We start from the raw sequence: 10,963 nt of genomic DNA on the forward strand, positions 1-10,963 counted from the left end.
TCAGGAGAAAAATAACAGAATATATAATTTTAGAGGACAATTTGGTAATACCTACCAAAATGTGAAAGATACATAAATTTTGAGCCAGCATTTCACTTCTAGAAATACGTCCTTCAGAAACACATACAGATGCACAGAAATATAGTGCAATATATTTGCATAACAGCTCCTAAACCCAAGTATATATGAAATGTAATTTTTTTTTCCTGTAAGTCAACTTGATTTATACTTCAAGCCCATTGCACTAGGTGGTAAAAATAAATCCCATTCATTTCAGGATTCATTTCCTGACATTTTTGTAGAGTTGCAGCTGAGAACCAGGGGGCGTGCACAGAGCAGAGGCATTGGGGTATGTACAGATAATTGATCTTATGTCATCATCCATCCATGCTGTCATCTCCTGCCTTGGCCACCATTCGGTTAGTACTCATTAGATTTTATATACAGATTACTGCTACCTTATTGCATGATTTGTTCCTTGCAGTCCCATCCTACCTGCTGCTTCTACTACCCGCATACCATGCCAACTGCTATGGAGGCTGAGACCCTCACTCTTTTTTTTTTTTTTTTTTTGACCCTCACTCTTTTGATGACACTTTCAGATGCTTGGGATTGTTGTGATGTTTCTGTGTCTTATTAATTCTGAGATTGTCTAGGGCTCTAATCAACTAATAACTTCTTATTTTCTTTTTTAGTCCTACGTACTGAGTAAATCAATAAAATTTAATGGCCAATTTTGAAAGCGTCACAGATTTGCCATTTGGAACCTTGTATTGCTTTAGTTTTTATCAAATACCGAAGAAAGGAAAATAACCATTTTGATGGTGAAAAATCTTGTTTTCAAGACAAGTCCCAGATGTAAGCCACTCCTTAATCAGTGACTCAGTGATTATAACTTAGCAACATGCAAGTCTGTGTTAGCTATATATAGCTCTATTTTTGTATGCATTGAAATGAGCCTCTGATGGTCAAAATAGTTTTGTATTTTCAAAACGATAGCAGCTGTTTATCCTTAATTTTGAGAATAATTTGGGGGAGTTATGTACTTTACTTTTTACCCAAAAGACAGGAATGACTTCACTGTTTAGATACAGAAAGAAATATGTTAAATCGTTCAACCAATGCTGCTTGGAATAGACTTCTTTAAAGCATATTTTGATTGTGTAACTGTTCTGAACTAAACTTGGCTTGTGAAGTCTGTGGATGTTACATAACTCCTGAAAAATACAAAAGTAAGAAGGAAAGACAGAATTAAATAAAAGACAATAAGGTTGACGCATTTCAGCATACATTTTTTTTTTTTAAGTAGCCATAAAGTGCCAGATGTTGTAATACAAAGATAGCTAGAACACAGCTCCTTCAATGACTTGGACTCGGTGGGGAGAAAATCAAGTAATAGAGACAAAATTCCAACAAACAATAAATACAAAGTACAAAACCAGATAGCATATACCCTATCTGAAGAAAGGCTTCACAGTGAAGGTCATATTTAATCTGTGGTGGAAGAGGGAAAGAAGCATGTTCAAAAAACAGGGACAGAATTTACCAAGATAGGTGTCATTAGACTACAAGCTCTGCGTTAGGAGGAAGAATGTCTGATTTACCTATTATATCTTTAATGCCTAGAAGAGTGATTGATGCATGAGGTAATCGATACATATTTGTTGAATGACTGAAAACATGATTTCAAGTAAAGGTAAGTAGTTCCAGTTTGTTCTACTGGACTAAAGCACAGAGAGATCGAGGTTAACTGATAAGAGAGTCTAGAAAAGAAGGTAAAGATCAAACGCCTTAACTTTGATCTTTTAAGGAATTAGGATTTTCGTCTTAGAGACAATGGGAAACCATTAATAGCATTTGAGTAGGGCAATGACACAAATGAGTATGTGGTAGCATGTTGGAACTAGAGCTAAGTGCTTGGAAATAGGGCACATAGGTGAAGACGAGTGCAAAGTACTGTTATCATATCATATTATAAAAAGAACAGTCAATTATTCAGACAACAGACTATGTTGACCTCCCTTGACCATCACCCCCTTTCCCACAATCACATACAAGCAGCACTGGGAAAAATGAAAAGAGGGAGTGTAAGCTTTTTGGTGAGGAGGAATGCCCCTCTTTTGGCCAGCATGTCTGGACAACCTTATAGTTTCTACTCCTTCCTCTAACCTCCATGCCTTTTCACAGGAAGCCATGAGAAATAAAATGGTCCTCTTTTGTTCTTTCCAAGAGTCACAGGACTTGGGGATGATGATCCTCCTCCCTCCCTTTGAGTTTTCTTCACAGGCAAATTATAAAATAGTCCTTTTGGCTAAGCAAACTTGCTAGGTAAGCTTCTTGCTTTCATACATTTCTAGACTAGAAAGAGAGAGCAGCCTCCATGTTCCAGTTCAAGAGTTACCTCCAGGGTATACCAATCAAACATTCCCAATGATTCACCATGTTCTTTACTGCATTCTGATGTTCCACCAGAGTGGTTTCCAGGTATCCGATCAAGCCTCCAACCAGGAATAAAAATAAAATTCATCGCTCCATCTCTCTCAAGGACCCTCAAGATCTTATTCCTAACCCTTAACCTCTAAGCCTCATTACTTGACTGGTAGGGGTGGATGGAATGAGGACATAGGAAGGAGGTGGGAAAGCTTCTGTCTATAAGCATTGTTCTTGGGAGTCATTGTTTGGTTGAATTTGAGATTGCAGGAGGCATAATTCTCCCATATTTTAGTTTAGAGGGTGATTTAGCTGTTTCTGGCTGTTCTCTTTGAAAGTTAAGGTAATTAGCACTTCTTGTCCTTATCTATGAGTCCAAGAAGCCAATTTCAGAGCAATAGGAAAAGTTTCACTCAACATTTACCACTGGTTCCCAACAGGAATATAATGCAAGCCACATATGCAATTCTTTTTTTTTTTTTAAAGATTTTATTTATTTATTCATTAGACACAGAGAGAGAGATAGGCAGAGACACAGGCAGAGGGAGAAGCAGGCTCCATGCAGGGAGCCCGACGTGGGACTCAATCCCGGGTCTCCAGGATCACGCCCTGGGCCAAAGGGCGTGCTTAACCCCTGAGCCACCTGGGCTGCCCAACACATGCAATTCTAAATTTTTCTAGTAACCATATTAAAAGAGATAAAACGAAAAAAAAAAAAAAATAAAATAAAAGAGATAAAACGAAATAATTGAATTTTATAGTATACTTCAAACCAATATACCCAAAATATATTTCAACATGTGATCAATAAAAAATTATTGAAGAGATAATTTTTATTCCTTTCTTCATACTGTCTTCAAAATCCAGTATTTACTTTATAATTACAGAATATCTCAATTTGGTCTAGACTCATTTCAAGCGCCCAGAACCCATTTTAAACAAAGTTATTTATGTTATTATAGATTATCTTGTGACAAAAGCTAACAATGGTTCCTTACAATGTGCATAGAATAAATCCAACTTCCTATTATACATGTATTTGTGTTTTAGACAATTGAGTGAAAGGGAAGATACCTAATGCAAGTCTCCTTCTTTTTCCACAGGCTTAAAAATACCACCTCCTAGTGTGTCCTTACTTACTAAACAATTATTTATAAACTTTGTTGTCTTAAAATACCTGAAAGGACTATTTTTTTTTGTAAGTCACTGCCTAATTAGATAGAGATAAATTTTCGGAATAACTTTTCTGTAAACTTTGTACCACAACTTAAAAAAAAAAATCGATGGAATTTGTTATCTCTTAAAACACAAATCAAGCTTTTCTTCCACAAAGGCAGCTCAGTGTCACCCTTCGCAGATGGATAGGTCTACTTTCAATGGCCTGGTATCTGAACACGGGCTGGATATGCCCCATCTGCTGTTTCAGATTTATTTCTTCAGACTGAGCAAGAATGAGTCAAGAATCAAGAGTAAAACTGCAGTCATTACCTTTTAAACTTATTTATTTTTTGTTGTTGGTTTGGCAAGTTGCCTCATTTCACAGAGACTTTATGAGGTGCTTATGTTTTACTTTTGAAGGTGAGAACTGTGATCTAATCTGTATTCTGTGTGTTGCTTAGTACACTGGGGGTGCATAATAAATATTAAACAGGAAGACTTCATTGAATCACTCTATACCGTACACTTCCTAGTTTATCCATTGTGCCAAGCTTCCACTACAGAACCATTATGAATAGATGGGTGGCTGGATAGATTCACAAGTGAATTTATTTGATAGTTCGCTGCCAAAATTTTGCTACCTATAATGAAATCATATTTCTTGGTCTTCTCCCATGAATCACAAGGAGAACAGTCTCACTTACATTAATATGAAGCCTAAATTTGAACAAATATATAGTAGGCTCTCTATGTCTGAAAAAATTTAAAGCAGAAGTTAAAGCCCAAAAAACTCCATTTCCATCAACTCATAAAACCAGAACCTCCAAAATGACTTTCTGGCACCTCAAATTCAAAACATTTTAATAATATCAGGATATATGGAAGCTATAACATTGATTCCAGTTTATTTGAAATTGAATTATATTCAGCACATTTTTAATGCTAAAAATGTTTTATTCCTTCAAGCAACTAATCTTTTAAACTCATTGATTTTACAAGATTTTATAGAGCACCTATTATGCTCCAGGCATTGTTTCCAGGCTCTGAAAAACATAAAAAAATCCTGCTTTAATGGAATGCACATTTTATTGGAATATTTAACTCAATAGGTACTCAATCAAAATATTTAAAACACTTAATATAATCAACTATATTTTTTTTAATTCATTCCCACTTAACAGAAAATCCACAAGGTATGTGGTAGAGTTAGGGCAATCATCAAGATTATTTGATACAAAGCTTGTTCTTTTCACGAAACTGTGATAAGTACTTGTCTTTTTATTCAACTTGTCCAGGATTAGGTTAGGAAAGCTACAAGGTCTCTTATAACTCTACAACATTTTTCCTCCTATGTTCTATAATAGGCTATTGTAATCCAAATAAATCTCAAGAAAATCAGGTTTCAATTTGAAAAATGAAGATAATAAGGCTAAAAATAATACTGAGAAAGCAACCCATTCCTAAAGGGTTCTTAAGAGGAAAGCTTATGAAAAACTTGAGCATAAAAATGCAGTAAAGGGGATCCCTGGGTGGCTCAGCGGTTTGGTGCCTGCCTTGGGCCCAAGGCACGGTCCTAGAGTCCCGGGATTGAGTCCCGCGTCGGGCTCCTGGCATGGAGCCTGCTCCTCCCTCTGCCTGTGTCTCTGCCTCTCTCTCTATGTCTATCGTGAATAAATAAATAAAATATTTTTTAAAATATTTTTAAAAATGCAGTAAAATCATGTCCTTATAGATCTGATTAAGATGATAGAAATTATATTGTAAACTGGAACCATTCCATTTTATATTCAAATATATTAACCTGTACTCTTCCAGAATTGTTCTGAAATGTTTCTCAGGCTAAGATTTTATTATCTGCCTATATATCATATATGTCCATATTATGAGTTCCCTTTGACCTCTTCAAATAATATGACTTTCTCCCTTCTCTGGAAAGCCTCCTACAGTCAAACTGCTTCACACTGTCTTAAATGCCTATTACAAATATATCTGTGTCTTAAAAGGTTAGCTTAAAAGGTGGTAAAGAGGGAAAGTGATGTAGGAGACAAACAGGAGATTGGGAGAGACAACTCCTTAATAATTAGAGACCATTCAATTATTTAGAAAATCACTTGTTTTAAAATTTTTAAGAGAAATGTTGTTCCAGATGGACTGTCTTTTTATTTATTTATTTATTTATTTATTTATTTATTTATAAAGATTTTATTTATTTATTCCTGAGAGACACAGAGAGAAGCAGAGACATAGACAGAGGGAGAAGCAGGCTCCATGCAGGGAGCCCAATGCAGAACTCAATCCTGGGACTACGGAGTCATGCCCTAAGCCAAAGGCAGACTATCAACCCTTGAGCCACTGGACTGTCTTCTTTAAATAAAGCCTAGTTTCTAAAATTTTTCTTTGAATTTCGTATCACAGCTTTAAAAATTAAAATTAAAAAATTAAAATTAAAATTAAATTAAATTAATTAATTTAATTAAATGAATAATTAAGTCTATTATCTCTTAAACCACCAATCAACCTTTGCTGAGTGAAGAAAATCAAGGCATCCCACTTGCAAATGAAAGGATGGATCTACCTTTCAATACCACAATATCACAACATTCTGAACCCCTAGATTATCTTCTTAATTCTACTCTATATTATAACTGCTTTCTGAAATTTCTGTTTCTTAAAGAAGTTGGTATCTGAAAATCAAAATGATACCTTCCAGTTGCCTCTCTGAACTTCTCTTGATTTCATACATTCCAAAAGCATTTGTTAAATTGTTTTCTCTACCAGACGCTATTTCACAGACACGCAAAAATGATTGTCATATTACCTGCTCTCCACTCAGAGCCTAGATAAGAGAGATATGAGAAAAAATGGAGCTAAGGGAAGTGATAGAGATGTGCATACTCTCATGAAAGTATTGTGAAAGGGTCTCCAGTCTAGGCTAAGGACTCAGTGAGGAGGTTTCTCTGGTGAACATGGTGCTCGAGAGAATCTGAAAGTGATTGGGATTCCTTAGGGAGGCATGTAGGCAAGTTGCCTTTGCTCTTTCCTGAAATTTATACTCATCGTGAAACTCATTGGTATATTCCATACTCTTCATGTCTCCCACTCTATATAGTGAGTTCTATAAATCAAGACCCATATCTGGCACAAATTTCTCTTTTGAACAGAGTCTAAAATCATGTCTTTAAGACATAAACTCTCAGTCAAGCAGTCTCATTCTGCAATACATAGGTGATTTGGGATTAAGAGATGTATAAGCCCAGTGAAAAGGTTTATATTAATTACTTCAGAAATACATCTTGCAGGACCTGACATTTTTCTCATATTGAAGCAGATATAGGCATTTGAAGCCTTTTAAGAAATAACTGAGTAACTCTCAATTTCCATTTGCTTACTGAATCAAGAACCATGAGGTAACCCTAAGGGAGTCATTTTCATTCTGTTCAGCATGCATTTTGTCAAACCTCACATCAGAACGGGGTACACAACATAAACGAATACTGAATGGTGCTAAAGAGGGTAACTTTTCATACCATATATCAAAATGATAGCACTGAAAAATCGATGCAAGACAAAGCAATTTCAACCCAAAGAGACTGATTGAACTGTAGCTTCCTTATCCCTCTGCTCTCACCTCCCTGGTCAGTCCCAAGATTTACAGCAGAATGCTAACACATGGGTTTGTATTTGGGTATAAATGCACACACACACACACACACATACACACAATTCTGATAAATTATAATCCGAATTGCCTATAGCAATGATGTCTGATTAATATATTAGAATCAAAATGCTTCTTTATTATTTTCCATATTTTCTTTTTTTTTTTTTTTGCAATGGATGTGGATTACATTGATCATCAGATCTATTGTGCTATTAAAATTCTCACCTCAACTTTCCTCATTCTCCATGTGTGATGTGTGTCCTATAGGTTCTCTCTATTCCCAGCCTCATGACTTGGACCTTGGTCTCTAACCAGTGTATTTGTCATGAATAGGAGATCCTCATGACAAATTTAAGCTGGAAAAGGGAGAAGATGGTTGAAATCAGGAATGCTGGAAAAAGACATTTTGTATTTTATTTGCACACAAGTGCTGGTTGATATCTTCTTTATTTCTGGGTTCAGATGCACTGAAAAGCCTGACTTTGTCTATGTGAAATGTCAAGTCACACATGCTATGTGTAGTGTTCTTAGACTCCTATAGCAAGCAATGGGTTTTGTCTTCTTGGACCTTCAAGCTTCAAAGTACAGTCATCATACAATATTTAGTTTCCTCTATTTTGTGGATGTTACTCTAGACTGTAACATCCTTGGAAAGAGGCCATGTTTTCCCCTTTTGTAACTTTACAGAGATGAGACCACAGCTGGTTAAACAGAATGCCCTACTCACTTCTTCAGTATCATGGTGAGAAAGCCGAATGCCCCAGGGAATTTAAAAAAAATGCCATATTTAAAAAGACACCTTTCACATTCTTTTAAAAGATTGCCTCTGGAAACATGTATATATGACGGGTATTTAGAGATATTGCTTATGACGAATAGACTATTTACCAATCTATACTTCATTATAAACAAAATGATGATGAAAGTATACGCTATTATTGTTGAAATCATTCATACAAATAAGATAGACTGTGTCTAAATCAAACATAGCAATGTAAGACAACCAAAAAAAAAAATTGTCTCTTCTTCAGCAGTTAATTTCTGAGTCAAGAAACCAGTAGATCTTGGCTTGCTTGCAAAGGGTTATTTCCTTTGGAAGAAGAGAGAGGACACATAGCATATCTGACAGGTCGTCATCTCATAGGAAACACAAGTATGGAGCAGAAGGTGGTGCTTCCTCATGAATTTAAAATATGATGCCAGGACAATTTCTAAGATGAAAACTAAACTAGTTCAGGGCTTTGAAAAGGATAAACTCATCAGGAGCAATCCCTTCGCTGTCCAAACCGAGGAGCACTCACATTACATTCTTTAAACAGCAGAGCCCCCAGAGAATCTTGAGGACTACAAAGTGAGAGTCAGACTCCAGACTCCAGGGTTGGGGGTGGAGAAACAAGCCATGTATGCCAACAATGATTCTCACTCAGCATTAAAGACTTTTTCAGGAAGTAAATCAGAGAAAAAGATCTAGCAACCACATGCCACTCAAAGATCTCAGGTTTAAAACAATTTCATAGCTCTCGTTGGCCTGACTCAAACATTGGCAGGGAGGAAATGGTCTGGTAGGGCATTGCTTCTCAAATCTGAGCACCCAAAGGTCTTGTCTTCCAGGGGATGCTGACACTCCAAGACTTGAAACCAAGTAGCAAGCTCCTGGATTACCACTGAGCCCTGAAAGGTACACTGAATCTGTTGGGTTTCAAAGGAATGGGAAACCTCTGTCCCACCTCAGAGCTGGTTGTTTAAACTAGTGGAAGGGGGCACTGGACGGGGCTTGCACAGCCTCTGAGGTGATGGTAAGCTCCAGGCCTGACCTAGGGCTCTGCCCTGTTGGTAGATACCCGGCACTTGCTCAGGCCACATTTGATGCATGTGATGCACAAGGAGGGGGAAACCCTATTCCTTCTGTGGCTGGAGGCTCAGGGCTTCCAGGACCACAGCTCAGACAGTGGAAGTCAACTTCCTCCCTGCCCACATGGCACTGTGACCTAACAGACTGTGTCTTCATTCCAGGAGAGCAAGGGGGGCACAGGAGGAAATGCTACCCCTTGTTCTTATGGCCTCCCAGACTTTCCTGAAGACATTGAGTCTTTTCCTCCCATCCCCATCTCAGTGTGGAAAACTGGAGCCAGACCACTGTTTCAGTTCACCATTGCCTCATCTGCATGACTTTCCAGATTCCTCTTTGGGCCCAGAAATGTCACAGCCTCTGACCTGTGGTGCAGTCTTTGACCACCGTTGATGTTCTTGGCCCTCAACACCATTGTACAAATCAGAAGGTGACCCTCTGCATGCATATGAAGAGCAAGGCTCAATTCTGCCAGGAGAGTGGGGCTGGATTGAAGGTCTGGCTGGCTCCCAATATGAGCTTGGGCAAGGAATCACCTGTACCACTGCTCCTGTATCTTCCCTGCAGCTACCCATAGCCCCAGCACCATCAGCCTGCTGAGAACCATCCAGACCCCTGAGTGTGCATCCAGTTCTCAGTGAGTAGATGACCCCCAGGAACAAAAGTGCGTGGAGCTCTACCTAAATGACTTGATGCCCAAGTCCCTGAGGCATCTAGCCTTTCTCGGTTCACCTGAGGTTCCACCTTGGGGTGAGCCTTCTCCTCCCAGATTCTTGTCTACCTATCTACAAGGTTTTCAGGATAGGAAGTCTCGAGGAGAACCAGGGAGGAGGCTGAGGCTGCTAGTGGTTCAGAAGCAGCCAGCGTGGGGTGTTGTCCTAATGGTTCCCATGCTTGACTGAGATGCCTCCTCTGTGTTCCTAGCTTGGACTCTGCCCCTGAACCCAACAGGATGAGAGCAGCCTGACTCACGCTCCTGCCCGTGACAGGGAAATTATGAAAAACAGCTTGAATTGTTTCCAGACCTCCTCATGAATTCTGTGTAGTATGACCTTAAATATACTAGGTAAGCTGGAAACTTAAAATAGTTCAGCTCTTAGAATTTGGTCTTCTCCTTAAGTTGCATTTCTTAACTGGTAAGGTTTGGGTTTTCTTTGTTAATATAAAAAATAAATCCAAGGCCAAAATCCCATAGATTTTGAAGTGAAATCCTCATAAAATGGTTTAATTTGCCATTAATAGCCATCCTGTTGCTATCTGGCTTAATAATTATTTAGAAGAGTACTTTTGGCTATTTATTCATGATTTTGTTGTTGACTTCTATTTTATTGGATTGACTGGAAAATACGGTCTCTGTGGCTGTGAGATGAAGTATATAATTCACAATTGTATATGCTCTGAGAATGTAAAAAAATAATTCACATTCTCCATCGAATACAAATGTTTTAAATATATATATGTTTGTAAATATTTGAAAAGTCTGCTGATCTTATTTTTAATGCACTACGTCTTTACGTGATTAAATTATCTTTATTGTTCCAGAGGATTCTGTTTTATATATTTTGATGCTGTGTGTCTGATGAATAAAAATATTAACCTCATTTTGGACTACAGCTTTTATCATGATATAATAAGCCCTTTGTCTCATTTAATGCATTTGTTGAATGCTTTGCTTTATCTGATATAGCAATATTGTTAGTCCTTCTTACTTTTTTATTTGCATTTGCCTTTATGATTCTGCACATCCTTTTCAGTCTTTATCTTCATTTTATTTCAGGTGGGTTTCTTATAGACAATAAACATTGTATATATTTTGTAATCCAATTTGATAGTGTTACATGACAGGGAAATGTAGTTCATTTGAA

At 37.5% G+C, this 10,963-nt stretch overlaps 1 long non-coding RNA gene across 2 annotated transcripts; it reads left to right on the plus strand.

Annotated features, from left to right (window-relative positions):
• The first annotated feature begins 225 nt into the window (after positions 1-225).
• LOC102151221 lies at positions 226-10,750 on the plus strand. Of its 2 annotated transcripts, none has more exons than XR_005383589.1 (3): positions 226-349; positions 8,861-8,927; positions 9,263-10,750. It is a non-coding gene; the product is annotated as an uncharacterized LOC102151221 (long non-coding RNA). The 2 variants fall into 2 exon arrangements; XR_005383590.1 differs by having other exon boundaries at positions 311-419.
• The last annotated feature ends 213 nt before the right edge of the window (positions 10,751-10,963 follow it).

This window comes from Canis lupus, chromosome 34 (assembly GCF_011100685.1).
Source record: "Canis lupus familiaris isolate Mischka breed German Shepherd chromosome 34, alternate assembly UU_Cfam_GSD_1.0, whole genome shotgun sequence".
In the NCBI taxonomy this organism is placed as follows: Eukaryota; Metazoa; Chordata; class Mammalia; order Carnivora; family Canidae; genus Canis; species Canis lupus.